The following is a 15157-nucleotide window of genomic DNA, read 5'->3' as shown; positions in this document are numbered from 1 at the left end:
CATAGAAAATTGTTTGATGCCATGTTATAAAAGAAAAAAGGAGAGGTCTATCTTAAGTACGTATTCAACTAATGACAAATTAAAGTTCTTGCTAGGACGTGGCCAAGGCAACTTTCGATTTTTGAAGGATGGGTCATTTCTATCCAACAGAACATGCTAAAGCTAAGTATGCTGTTCCGCTCAAGAAAAGTAAAAATTTCTGCGGAAGAAATGGTCAAGAAATTTTCTACAGTGAGCTCCATTTAAAATGACATTTCTTTTAAACTGCGTACTGCGATTAAAACTAAAATGCTTTTCTTGACCATTTCTTGCAAGAAATTTTCCACGCATCGCTTATATAGCCTGCATAACAATAGTATCTCATTTGGTATTATTCTAGGGTATTGGTAGTAACTCATAGGCTAAAATATTAACGTCCCATGAAAAAATATAAAATTTCCATAAAAAATGCAAAATTTGCCAGTAAAGAAACAAGGGTAAAATCAACAGAAAAGTTAAAAATTTCCATAAATAAATAAAGAAGTGCATAGAAAAAACAAAGTTTTCCATAAATAAAAAAATTTTGAGCAATAAATAGATTCAAAAGTGCAGTAGGATCGACAATAATCTCACTAAAAAATGTCGAATTTTCCATTTAAAAACCTCAAAATGCCCCTATTTTCTTCACAAAAAGCAAGAAATAATTATAAATTTTCCACAAAAAAAGCCAAAATTTGCAATAAATAAATAATAATTCGCCCACAATAAATCAAAAATTTCCATTCAAAAAATCAAAGATAGCAATAGCAGTAAATGCAAAGTTGCAATAAACAAACCCAACTGAGCAATTCAAAATGACAATCAATACATGAAAATGTTGTAGAAAATTCCAATATTTAAGTAAAACTTTCCATAAAAATAACGTAATTTTCCAATAATGAGTAATAATGTGTGTAATGGATTTCATAAATTTTCAGTCAAACTGAAGCATTGTTTTCACAATTGGAGCTAATTAGTCGTCATATGTAGATGTAGTAATTGCATTTTAGAGTTCGATAATTAATTACGTAAGAATTCAGGGGAGGGGAGAGCGGGGAGATTGACCGGGTTTGAAAAAATATTTCTTGCCATATAGAAAAAAATAATGTTTCATACAAAAAATCATACATGGAGGGGAGGCGAGGTTTCGAAAAATCACAAAAAAATGTTTTTTAATACACCCCATCGTTAGGCGCTACAATTTTAATTATTTCGGCAAATTTGAAATGAAACATGGCACATAGGATATCTAATCATCCAATATTAGGAACACTTATGTCACTGCTTGGGTTATGTCCAACTACATTGATGGTAGAAGCTTATGCTCTCATGCCCCACCAGCCAGGGAACTGGTGTTTGCAAACTAAGCATCATTTGTGGCAACACTTTATGCGTTATGATAGAACTTCGCCGAGCGCGCTAAGTGTTATTAGACCACTGACGTAGTTGCATGAAGTGGGTGTAAGGTACAAAAGTAGCGTTACAGCATGCTTTACCATATTTGTAGTACTGAGACAACTAGAGTGTCCATCCCGGGACAAAAAATCCCGGAATTTGACGAATTTCGGGATTTCCCATTTCCCGGGATTTAATTTCTGACATCCCGGGAATCCCGGGATTCCCGAAATGTACGTAAAATTTGATGAAAACCACTAAATTCCAATGAAAAACAATGACATTTTTCCTCACTTTCAACCTTATTTGATAAAGTAGAACAGCATAATGAAAAAGAGAATAAACGAGTAATTATTTTCATGAGAAGATCAATTTACCAAATAAGAAGCACATATTTTTATCTGTCTTGTTGCTTTGCTTTTTAACATTAGCCGTTTTATAAGCCTATGCTGCATAGCCTATTTTAAATAAACCTAAACTGCTTTAAAAAAATTGGCTGAGAAGTTTTCAATCTCGTTTTCCATACAAATATTCATAAAATTCCAGGAGATTGGAACATGTTTCGATCTCAATAAAACTTTCATAATTTGCTTTTCACTCCGTTACCTATCCAAGAAAAATATAAAGATGACCAAATAACGATCCATTTTTTTGCTACACGATGCGAAAATCTGCAGTGGGACTGACATGCGTTTAGTTTTCATTATGGGACAAATCGACTTGGTGTTTTTTTTTTCCTAATTTAACTGAACAAAAAGTGCTTTCTCGTTAGTGCAGCTGAAAGATCATTAGAAGATATAATGTAAACTGATATCAACACAATTTTGACTAAAATACAGATGGGATTGACTTGCGATTCACGGCACTAAACTTCATTCAATAATTTTCAGTGATCAACCTTTAGCATGATCTACAATATCTTCTATGATCTTCAATCGTTTCTTTTGTTCTAAAGTTTTAAGACTTCTCAAATATTTGAAGCAAATTGCATTAGAATTATGACCTAAGTTGTTAACATACTTGCATTGAAAAGTGTTATAGAGAATTTGAAAAAAAAATCCATAAGCAATCGAACCAAGTTTTGATTTTTGTTAGGTTACTTCATCAGAACAAAAAAGTCTTATCTGAAATGTGATTTGCTATATTTAACATATTCTTTTAAAAAATCTCAATATCTGTTTATTTCATTGAAAAATAAAATGTATTGTTTAATTTTTACTTCCATTTCAACCGAAATGCTAGTTTTATTGAAAATTTGGTAAATCCCGGGATCTCGGGATTTCCCGGGATAAGCATGAATTTTTGTCCCGAATCCCGGGACGAGCATAATGGCCGGGAAATGGACACTCTAGAGACAACCCATTAGATCTAAAAATGAACCTATTAGTAGATACTTCAAAAGGCGTTATGTTCATATGCAAATAAAAAAAAAATGTTTGAGAAAAAACTCATCAATCGAAGTTTACACATTTCTGCAACTGCTGTGGGCAGTTACACCAAAGATGAAAGTGAATTTCAGTATTATGAGTCCGTATTATGTTTAAAATCACTCGCCACTAGCTCAGTAGAGAAACCTATCATACAAAAAAAAAAACACACATTATTACTCATTATTGGAAAATTACGTTATTTTTATGGAAAGTTTTACTAAAATATTGGAATTTTCTACAACATTTTCATGTATTGATTGTCATTTCGAATTGCTCAGTTGGGTTTGTTTATTGCAACTTTGCATTTACTGCTATTGCTCTTTTTGATTTTTTGGATTTTTTGAATGGAAATTTTTGATTTATTGTGGGCGAATTAGTATTTATTTATTGCAAATTTTGGCTTTTTTTGTGGAAAATTTATAATTATTTATTGCTTTTTGTGAAGAAAATAGGTACATTTTGAGGTTTTTTAATGTAAAATTCGATATTTTTTAGTGAGATTATTGTCGATTCTACTGCACTTTTGAATCTATTTATTGCTCAATTTTTTTTTATTTATGGAAAATTTTGTTTTTTCTATGCACTTCTTTATTCATTTATGGAAATTTTTAACTTTTCTGTTGATTTTACCCTTGTTTCTTTACTGGCAAATTTTGCATTTTTTATGGAAATTTTATATTTTTTTATGGAACGATTAATTGTCTGCCTAACTCATATTGATCAATGAAGTAATAGCTTGAAGAGCTAACTTTACTGCCTGCACTGAAACTATAATATGTATACCTGTAACTTTAAAGTAATTTTCATTAAAAACACAATCTATGAAGTAAAGTTTTGCGAGATCGTTAAGAAGTAAAAATTTGCTTTTATAATATGCTTTTAGCTTCTTAGCGGTTTGAAGCTAGCTTAAGGCTAATGATGACTTTTCGGCTTGCATTTCAAAGTGATAAAACTCAATATTGAGAGTTTATATTGACTTGAAAAATATATTATCACTGTTCGCGCTAACATGCATAAAGTATGCTGATACTTTTTCAGCTGTGTCAAAGCAAAACCAACTGATTTTCTTTGATTCAAAATCGTGAGATGAATAAGCAGCAATCATCAACGACATGTACAAATTTCAATGACGGCCTACTTCGCCTTAAGGGGGCAGGATCCGTCATTGATTTCGGAATTTTCAAAACCAGTTTTTCCGTTCAAAATCAAGAAAATTTACAGGAAAATGTGTTCACTGTGGTCTATTCTCCAACCGAAACACAGTGTACACATTTTCATCGAATAATTTTAAGTTATGAACAGAAAAACTGCTTTTGAAGTTTCAATGATGACGATGATTACGATGACGGAGCGTTGAACGTTAAGAGTAGTATATTAAGCAACTGAAGGATGTAATTGTTTTGTACTGCAAATTCACGTAAAATATGACTAATTTGTTAGAGATTATGTAGTAAACTTGTCACTGGTACATGTTGAAATATGTGTGGTTTATGTCTATTCACTTTTCCAAATATTTATTTTATGTTGTAAAATATATAAACTAAAACATTATAATAAAATAAATGTCGTAAAAATAAGTCCTTTGCTCAATTATTTTAATAAAACAACAATTTTAAGCAAACCAAATCACAAGATTTTTATGAAACATCTCGATTCGATAGTTTTGTGATGCTCCCAATAAATTTCCACGACATGGGAAAAATTCAAACAATGTTTGCATAGCCAATGTGTTACCGTCAAGACCTTAAATCCCATGTTTGCTGTGTAAATAGGTGTTTATCTTATAATTTAATACTTAATAGTATAGTAATAGTAAAATAAATGTTTAAAATTAATTCAAAATACATTGAAAAGTAGTAATAAATAAATAACTTAAAAGCATGCACACTCAAAAGTTTAAAAAGACGAATCTAGGGAACAAAATTTGTTAAAACACTCATACATAACACTATACCCCTCGTACTCACTGCTAAACAGCAAAACGGGCTGCCACATACAATTAAAGGGACCAAGGAGAGAGAAAGAGAAAAACATGCTGAATTGGGGTAAATGAGAGGTACCTGGCTATTGCTTGATAAGCCAAAGATTCTTTCCACTTTACCTCTTGAGCGAGTCGGAAACTATTTCGTTACGATAAAATCAAAGCCGTGATATAGTGGAATTTTGACTTAGAGTCTACTGAAAGCGAATCAGGTATGAACATACAAACTAAAATAGCCCAGGTACCCTCTAATGAAGCCGTATTGTGGAATTATTGTTCCTATCAGGACCCAAGGGTGCAAGTTCTCACCCACGACCACGTGAAGTACCAGAGCGAATTGGTTAGCTACGGGCCGAATCTCGCCGGAGACTCCAGCTCGCGAAATCTGTGGGTTTTAGAGGTCGGATTAATCCTTGATCCTTTGGAGAACGCCCATAGACACAGATCGCCGGATTGTAAGGATATACCAGGCAGTTGTGGCAGATAACCCCCAAGCCATTGTGTGACGATCAGGCCATCCTCAGAAGCAAGTTCACGACGTCTTCTGCGTCTACCAGGCACGTTGAATCCCTCTCTGCATGTTATTGGGACCAACCATCCAAAGCGTCGCGGAAAACCACCCCAGCAGGACTTTCCTGCCGATTTGAGTGGAATACACCTAGTCTTCATTCCCAGCAACACGTAATCCCCCTCATGTGGCAGACCCCATCGAGAGCAGCGCATCATCACCAAAAGGCCGGCCCAACGACACACTATACAGACACACATGCATGTAAGTTAGGAAATAAAAGGTTAAATGATAATTTCCACTTCATTCAGATTATTTAAGAAGGAAAGAACTCCTGAATAGCCAAGTACGCCGACTCTGAGAGAAAAGACACAGGCCCTAGCTTGCCGGCATACAGAGATACAAACGGGTCCTTCTGACCCGCCAGTAACAATTGGCGCCCAGCTTAAACAAAGGCTTTCAAGAGTTCTTCAATTCATTAGTTATCTAAGAGTGTGCATAGGGTACGGCAAACAAAAGGATTGAGTGTTGAAACGGAGACATTGCGGAAAATAGTTGGGGATTAGTTCAAAAATTCATTAAATCATTCTACTAGTGCGCGAACACTTACGAAAGTTAGCAGTTTGGTGTGCTTTTTCCAAATAGCGGTAGTGTTTCTGCGTGGAATTAAAAAAATACGGTTTATTGGGTCTTGATTCGACTAATTGTTCGAAACATAATTCTGTTTTGAATCTCGAAGAGTGATTCGCGGAGGTTCACCATTCGGATCTCGATATACAACTAGGATTATCAAATTTATAGTGAATATTTTTGTCAGGAATCATTAATCGGTTCGGCGTATAAAACTAGGATTTTCAATTTTTTTTTTCTCAATAATTTTCGACAAGAATTACCTGTCGGATTCTATAAAACTAGGATTTTCAATTTTTTTTTTACAATTTTCGGCAAGAGTTACTGGTCGGATTCTATACATATAGGATTTTCAATTTGCTTTGGATAGCTCAATTAGTTTATTTTTTCTGATTTTCGAGGAAGCTATGGATCTGCAATCACTATACAAGAAGTTAGACGTGTCTCATCTGTCAATTGATGAGGTAGAACATGAGCTACTCACGAGAAATATTCTGTATGGCTTAGATGAACATGAAAGTATTAAACGGAGAAAGCTAAAGGATCAAATGAGAAAAGAAAGGGATACAAACAGGTTTGTTACAGCTCCTTGCTGGAGATCGGTGATTGAAGAGTTAGAGATAATACGGTCAAAGCTGCTTGTTATCGGTGGATTACTTGACAATCCGAAAGCCGATGCTCGTCAGAGAGAAAAACTCTGTACTCGACTTGTTCATTATCGTGTGCGAATCTTTATGCTTTTCAAATCCCCCGAATCAAACGAGTATTTGGATGATATTGCTGAACTGGGAAGGCAAGCAGGGAAAATGTTTCGAAAACATTTTCCAGAAATGGGACAGGTTGAGGAGACAAAAGAAGTTCCGTCGTTAGAAACAGAAATAAGCCAAGTTTTGGAAGAAGTAAGGAGTGAGATTGAGATCCTCAATGACACAGTTTCAGGCAAAGAGTTAGAAGAGGCGATCGCATTAGATGAGGTAAGTGGGGGAGTGAAAAAGAAGACCTTGAGTTCCAAGAAACAAGAGTTAGAAGCTTCGATGGGAAGATCTGAAGAGATTCTTAAGGTACTCACGAGTTACGAAGATGGAAAGCAAGAAAACGTTAAAGATATTATCCATCACTTGAAAGCTTTTGTTCTGCAAACTACGGAACAACAAAGTCTAATGAAAGAAAGGGAGTTGGCTATGGAAGAACAAAGGATGAAGGAGGCGGAAGAAAACATTGAACGGAAAAAGCGATTAGAGAAATTATTGATCAATCTGAACGAACGCGTGAAAAACAGTCAGGGAAGCTCTACAGAAGGGTTGGAAAGTAAATTAAAAAGCAAATTAGGGGTAGGTAAAGAGTTTGTTGATTCTACAGGAGAAGAGGATTCAGAAAAATCTGAAAATGAAGAACACTCATCAAAACGTGTTAGTAAACGACTAACGTCGGAGGAAAGCACTTCTGAGAGTTCTAGGGAAGAGTCTTCGAGAGCTAGATTGGGACAGGAAAAACGAGCAAAAGAAAGAAAGAGAGAGGATAAAAAAGGGAAAACACGAAGTTTGTCTAAGGCAAACCGAAGCAAAAAGCGCCACCGAAAGGTGAGCTTTTCAACGATTTCCACGTCCACTAGTAGCACGACGAGTTCTAGTAGTTCAGAAACGTTCAGCGATTCGAGTTCTGAAAGTTCCTGGATATCGAGCGATGATAAAAAGTATAGAAAGAGAAAACATAGGAAGGAGAGGAAAACTAGGAGAAGCTTTAGGAGAATTCCTATTTCAGAATGGAAATTAAAATATGACGGGAAGGACCAGGGGCGTCGGTTGGCTGAATTCCTCAAGGAAGTGAAAATGCGCTGTAAATCAGAAGACATTTCCGATAGAGAGCTTTTTCGTGGTGCGATCCACTTATTCAGTGGACGAGCCAAGGACTGGTTTATGGAAGGCTTTGAGAATCGTGACTTCCGTAACTGGTCAGCGTTAAAAAGGGAACTTAAACGCGAATTTTTACCGCCAGATCTAGATTTTCAGATTGAAATTCAGGCTACCAACCGGCGACAGTCTCGTGGAGAAAAGTTCGTTGACTATCTACACGATATGCAAAAGCTTTTCCAATCAATGACCAAACCAATTTCAGATCAACGGAAATTTGAAATTGTTTGGCGAAACATGCGATACGATTACAAAAACGCACTAACAGGGTCGGGCATTAAGTCTATATCAAGGCTAAAAAAATATGGCCGTATAATCGACGAAAATAATTGGAACATGTTTCAAAAGTCTAACGAAACCCGCCTTAAAGTTCATCAGGTGAACGAGATATCGACTACGAACAGTTCGAAATCAAAATTAAATTCAGGAAATGGAAACAATTCGCGAGCTTTCTCTCAGAACAAACCCAAGAAAAATCTGGAGAGTGAGAAAAATAAACAGCGAGACGAACCAAATGAGGGAATGAAAGGGCAGAGCAGTGTGGATCCTGTTGAGGGGTCATCCAAGGGTACCTTGAAAGCGTTATCGGATCGGTATGTTCGCCCACCGATAGGCACTTGCTATAACTGCAGGAAACATGGGCATCATTATGGTGACTGCTCGGAAAAGCGAAAAAAGTTTTGTAGATTATGCGGCTTTTTAGACGTTATTACCCCTGAATGTCCGCTCTGCCAAAAAAACGAGCAGAGCTCAGCTTGAGGAGGCAAGCTGACGTGTTGCCTACAAATCCTTCCACAATCGAGCAAGTTTACACCGACTTATTAACTAACGGGTTTGAGCCAATTTCGAAAGAAGATTATTTCTCAGATATGGAAATCGGTGAGCTTTTTGTACGAATCGCCGGAGATAACCGACCATTCGCAAAAATATGGGTTCTGGGGAGAGAGATATGTGGACTACTCGATAGTGGGGCTCACAGGACAGTTCTCGGAGTTGGTTGTAGAAAGCTGGTAAAAGATTTAAAATTGAAAGTTTTTCCCACGGACGTGTCACTTAAAACCGCTTCAGGTTCACCGGTGAAAGTTGAAGGATACGTCCACCTCCCTGTGACCTTCAATAATGAGAATAAAATAATTCCCGCTTTGATTGCCCCAAATCTCAAACGAAGGTTGATTTTAGGGTATGGAGATTTTTGGAAATCATTTGGCCTTGAACCCACTATACGTAGCGACCAAAGTAATATCGTAGAGGAGTTGGAAAACGATGAAGTTGGAGGGGATGAGATTGGAGGCGAAGAGCCAGAAGGTGATATAGAGATTCTCACATCTGAGCAAAAACTTCAATTGGAAGAGGTCAAAAAGCTCTTCAAAACAGCGATTGAGGGAGAAGTTCTCGGGGTAACTTCTCTTATTTCTCATAAAAATGAGCTTAAGGAAGAGTTTAAACACTCTCCACCGGTGAGAATAAACCCCTATCCAACTTCTCCCGAAATACAGCGCAAAGTTAACATTGAACTAGATAAAATGCTCAGTCAGCAGGTCATTGAACCGAGTAAGAGCGAGTGGGCCCTGAGTACCGTTCCTGTCCTCAAGCCCACTGGGGAAGTTCGTCTTTGTTTAGACGCAAGAAGGTTGAACGATCGGACAAGGAGGGATGCTTATCCTCTCCCACACCAAGATCGTATACTAAGTCGGCTAGGGTCGAGTAGATTCTTAACCACGATTGATTTAACAAAAGCATTCCTACAGATACCCCTTGACCCTAGCTCACGAAAGTATACGGCGTTCTCGGTGTTGGGTAGAGGATTGTTCCAGTTCACCCGACTACCTTTTGGCTTAGTCAATAGTCCTGCTACACTAGCTCGGTTAATGGACGAGGTCTTAGGGTACGGTGAACTGGAACCGAGTGTGTTTGTCTACCTCGACGACATCGTTGTAGTAAGCAGCACATTCGAAGCCCACCTCGAGTCGTTAAAGGAAGTTGCCCGTCGCTTGCGATTGGCCAACTTATCAATAAATCTCGATAAATCGAAGTTCTGCCTGAAAGAGTTACCTTACCTCGGGTATATTATTTCGGCTGAAGGCCTACGACCGAACCCAGACCGTGTCGAGGCTATCATAAATTATGAGCGCCCGACATCACTACGAGCTCTGCGCCGTTTTTTAGGAATGTCGAATTATTATCGACGGTTTATTCCTCGCTTTAGTGAGATCTCTGTACCTTTAACAAATCTTTTGAAAAAGAAACCAAAAACTATTGTTTGGAACCCATCTGCAGAGAAGGCTTTTTTCCAACTTAAGGAAAAGTTGATCGCAGCTCCGGTTCTTGCGAATCCAAATTTTCTACTGCAATTTCAAATCCAAACGGATGCGAGCGACAGTGCCATCGCCGCAATATTAACGCAGCAGCATGAGAGCGGAGAGAAAGTTGTGGCATATTTCTCGCAAAAGCTTTCGCCGGCACAACAAGCTTATGCGGCTTCTGAGAAAGAAGGCTTAGCCGTGCTGACCGCCATTGACAAATTTAGGCCGTATATCGAAGGGACAAGGTTTGTGGTAATAACTGATGCATCGTCCCTTACCCATATTATGAATGGGAAGTGGCGGACATCATCGAGGCTTAGCAGATGGAGCATTGAGCTGCAAGGATATGACTTTGAGATTCGACACAGAAAGGGGAGGGATAATGTGATCCCGGATGCTCTCTCCCGTTCAATGGAGACGGCCTCTCTCGATGAGGGAGACGCATGGTACTCAACTTTGTATCATAAAGTGCTCTCTGAACCTGATGAGTGCCTCGACTATAAAGTAGAAGAGGAAAAGCTTTTTAAATTCGTTCCCAGCAAAACCGACGTTTTAGATTTTCGGTTCGAATGGAAACTTTGTGTTCCGGAAAAATCCCGCGAGAAGATTCTCCGAAAAGAGCACGATGAATCGTTCCATATTGGATATGAGAAACTTCTCGATAAACTCCGAACGAGGTACTTTTGGCCTAAAATGGCTACCTCCGTTCGAAAATATGTCGAACGGTGTCGAATTTGCAAAGAATGCAAACCTACCACTACTTCACAACATCCGATTATGGGAAATGCACGTTTAGCTACCAAACCCTTTCAGATTTTGGCAATTGATTTCATCCAATCTCTGCCTCGGTCGAAATCCGGTCATGCACACCTATTAGTGATCCTGGATGTCTATTCTAAATGGACTATGCTGGTGCCGGTAAAAAAAATAGCTACGGATCTGATTATCAAAATTCTCGAAGAGCAATGGTTTCGACGTTTTTCGGTGCCTGAGGTCTTAATAAGTGATAATGCGACGAGTTTTCTCAGCAAGTCCTTCCAGAATTTTTTAAGTTATTATCAGGTCAAACACTGGGCGAACTCAAGGCATCACAGCCAGGCGAACCCTGTTGAGCGCCTAAACCGCAGCATAAACGCATGTATCCGAACGTATGTTAGATCCAATCAACGTTTATGGGATACACGAATTTCAGAAGTTGAACACACTCTGAACAATACAACTCACTCCTCCACGGGCCTTACGCCATATATGATCTTATTTGGCCACGAAATTGTGATCAGTGGTGGTGAGCATCGTCACGATCCGATCACTACTGATGTCACGGAAGCGGAGAGGCACAAACAAAAATTGAAGGTGGATCAACAAATTCAGGACATTGTAAATAAGAACTTAAAAAAAGCTCATGAGAAGAGCAGTAGAGCCTATAACCTTCGGTTTCGCAAGCCTGCCCCTATTTATCAGGTAGGGCAGAAGGTGTATAAGCGAACCTTCACGCAATCTTCGGCTGGGGACTCCTATAACGCAAAATTAGGACCAGCGTACACACTTTGCACTATAGTTTCTCGTCGAGGAACGAGCTCTTACGAGCTTCTCGATGAGAGCGGTAAAAATTTAGGAATATTCTCTTCCGCTGACCTCAAGCCTGGTGTTCCAGACGATTTCTCCGCTTAACCTTCTTGTTGTAAAGTAAAAGAATGACTGATAAATCGTTGGATAATTGCAGTTCAGCCTCGATGTTACGTCGTACACGTCTTTTGTGGTAATGATTGTATATCTGTGTTGATTCGTTGAAAAAAAAAAAATGTTAGAGTGAGACAATAAGTTTGATGATTTGATAATGTTTTGCTGTGTCGATTGGTATTTTGTTTCATGTTTTAAAGGGATATTTCGGTGGATTTAAAAGTTCATAATCGAATTAGGTAGTTGCGATAGAGAAGTTCAACCGATCAAAGAAAAAAGGACTTAAAACGTATAATTTCTTATTCGCTAGGCCGAAAAACGTTGGTACCCGTTCAATGCCCTACTATAATCGATAGCTTCAAGTTCACTATTTTCAAAATCCATAATGAATCCTTCTGACTTCGATTCTTTCGACATAATCAGGCCAAGAAAACATAGCAAGTAATGACATTCAAAACCGGATCATCGAGATAAACTTAGTTTGATTAAGAGGAATTAGTTTAATTCTTTCTCGAAACAGTATGCAGTTTCGGAAATTGGAAGAATACAAGACTAAATAAACAGGTCGCGAAAATAATTGCGTAAACAATTGACCTCAGTAATGCTTGAGGAATCTATTTGTTGGATGCACGCAATCCATGCTGGTTTTTGTCTGCAAACGAAGGCACGAAAAGTGCGACTCAACCCTGGAATGATTGAAAATGAATTGAACAATAGTAAAAAAAAAATTAAATCAAAACCGTGTTTGATTAATTTTTAGGGGGGAACAGTAGGTAGTGTTACCGTCAAGACCTTAAATCCCATGTTTGCTGTGTAAATAGGTGTTTATCTTATAATTTAATACTTAATAGTATAGTAATAGTAAAATAAATGTTTAAAATTAATTCAAAATACATTGAAAAGTAGTAATAAATAAATAACTTAAAAGCATGCACACTCAAAAGTTTAAAAAGACGAATCTAGGGAACAAAATTTGTTAAAACACTCATACATAACACTATACCCCTCGTACTCACTGCTAAACAGCAAAACGGGCTGCCACATACAATTAAAGGGACCAAGGAGAGAGAAAGAGAAAAACATGCTGAATTGGGGTAAATGAGAGGTACCTGGCTATTGCTTGATAAGCCAAAGATTCTTTCCACTTTACCTCTTGAGCGAGTCGGAAACTATTTCGTTACGATAAAATCAAAGCCGTGATATAGTGGAATTTTGACTTAGAGTCTACTGAAAGCGAATCAGGTATGAACATACAAACTAAAATAGCCCAGGTACCCTCTAATGAAGCCGTATTGTGGAATTATTGTTCCTATCAGGACCCAAGGGTGCAAGTTCTCACCCACGACCACGTGAAGTACCAGAGCGAATTGGTTAGCTACGGGCCGAATCTCGCCGGAGACTCCAGCTCGCGAAATCTGTGGGTTTTAGAGGTCGGATTAATCCTTGATCCTTTGGAGAACGCCCATAGACACAGATCGCCGGATTGTAAGGATATACCAGGCAGTTGTGGCAGATAACCCCCAAGCCATTGTGTGACGATCAGGCCATCCTCAGAAGCAAGTTCACGACGTCTTCTGCGTCTACCAGGCACGTTGAATCCCTCTCTGCATGTTATTGGGACCAACCATCCAAAGCGTCGCGGAAAACCACCCCAGCAGGACTTTCCTGCCGATTTGAGTGGAATACACCTAGTCTTCATTCCCAGCAACACGTAATCCCCCTCATGTGGCAGACCCCATCGAGAGCAGCGCATCATCACCAAAAGGCCGGCCCAACGACACACTATACAGACACACATGCATGTAAGTTAGGAAATAAAAGGTTAAATGATAATTTCCACTTCATTCAGATTATTTAAGAAGGAAAGAACTCCTGAATAGCCAAGTACGCCGACTCTGAGAGAAAAGACACAGGCCCTAGCTTGCCGGCATACAGAGATACAAACGGGTCCTTCTGACCCGCCAGTAACAAATGTTTTAAACCTTGTGAATATTTATTCTGACTTTCTTGAAATATTTTCTTGTTTATCCTGTTTAAAAAAAAAAATCATGCCTAGTGGTAGAGCATACATTGGTTAATAAAAGTGCTGAAGACACTAAATTGCTAAGATTAATATTTACGCTGCAAATAAATACAAAAGGTGAGTATCCAAAGCAGAGATGCATTTTGAACGCTCATGTTCTGTGAGCGTTCGCAAATGTTCCTTTGATTGCTCTCGTGTTCATGTTCAGCATTTTGAACACACATACGATTACTAGATTGATCACAGAACCGTGATCTACAAACTTTTTGTCATACACTAATTTACGTGTACAGTTTCACCATACTAATTACATAGATTTTGGTATAGTGTGGATTGGTTCAAAATGTTGCGTCGACAATCTGGAAGAAGTGTCCAATACAGCTCTGGTCCTCACAGATCAATTACTCATGATTCTGCGGTTTCAACCGGTGACAAAGACTGTAGTATTGAAGATCAAATAGAAAACTGCAGTAGATATTTATGATGTATGATTATGGGAACAAACAAATTTAATTTGTCATTGTATTACTTCTCAAATTATAATCGATAGTGAATTTCATTCAGTGTAATCTTAAGCTTCTTACTACGACAGTTTCTACGTTCGGTCCAAGCACAAGCGATAAAAAATGAACAAGAAGATGCATAGCGAGTGAGCCGAATCGACGCGGCAACGAAATGAGCCTATGCATGCCATAAAACGTTTGACTTTTACTGTGCGCCCTGTTTTCAAGTTGCCCGTGAGAGAGAGCGAGACAGCACCACCACACGGTGCACATTAAAAGTCATGAGAACAAAAGAATTTATGGCACGTACAGAGGCTCATACGTCGTTAAAGCAGTGATGCCACATACACAGATTTATCTGTAATTACACAGAATTTTTCCTGTTCTTCCCTACAGATATCTGTGATCACAGATCACAGATTTTTGAGATAAACAAAGATTTTACCGATGTTAGGATATTTCACAGGTTTAGAATATGGTTTTGGAAGATACAAATCAGAAATGCCATTACTCTGTACAGTTTTCTCAAAAACTTAAATATTTCGATGTCTTAGAAACAATTATGCATCTTTAACTTAGTTTTTGAACAATAAGTTAAAATTAAAAATCTTTGACATGCCAAGAACAGCCATAATACGTTTACAAAGGTTCTTTTTGATCTAGAAAATTAAAATGTTGGATTTTACGCGACACAGATTTTTACCAAGATTTTTGGAGGTTGACTTAAGATAAAAAAGATTTCTCGCGTAACTTTTCAAAACTTCCTAAGTAACAAA

At 38.0% G+C, this 15157-nt stretch overlaps 2 long non-coding RNA genes across 2 annotated transcripts; both read left to right on the top strand.

Annotated features, from left to right (window-relative positions):
* Nucleotides 1–4757: 4757 nt before the first annotated feature.
* On the top strand, nucleotides 4758–5627 carry LOC110676344. Its single transcript, XR_002500289.1, has 2 exons — nucleotides 4758–5036; nucleotides 5111–5627. It is a non-coding gene; the product is annotated as an uncharacterized LOC110676344 (long non-coding RNA).
* A 7191-nt stretch (nucleotides 5628–12818) lies between these two features.
* LOC110676343 lies at nucleotides 12819–13688 on the top strand. Its single transcript, XR_002500288.1, has 2 exons — nucleotides 12819–13097; nucleotides 13172–13688. It is a non-coding gene; the product is annotated as an uncharacterized LOC110676343 (long non-coding RNA).
* The last annotated feature ends 1469 nt before the right edge of the window (nucleotides 13689–15157 follow it).

This window comes from Aedes aegypti, chromosome 2 (genome assembly GCF_002204515.2).
Source record: "Aedes aegypti strain LVP_AGWG chromosome 2, AaegL5.0 Primary Assembly, whole genome shotgun sequence".
Taxonomy (NCBI): domain Eukaryota; kingdom Metazoa; phylum Arthropoda; class Insecta; order Diptera; family Culicidae; genus Aedes; species Aedes aegypti.
This window is presented reverse-complemented; position numbering and strand designations above follow the sequence as displayed.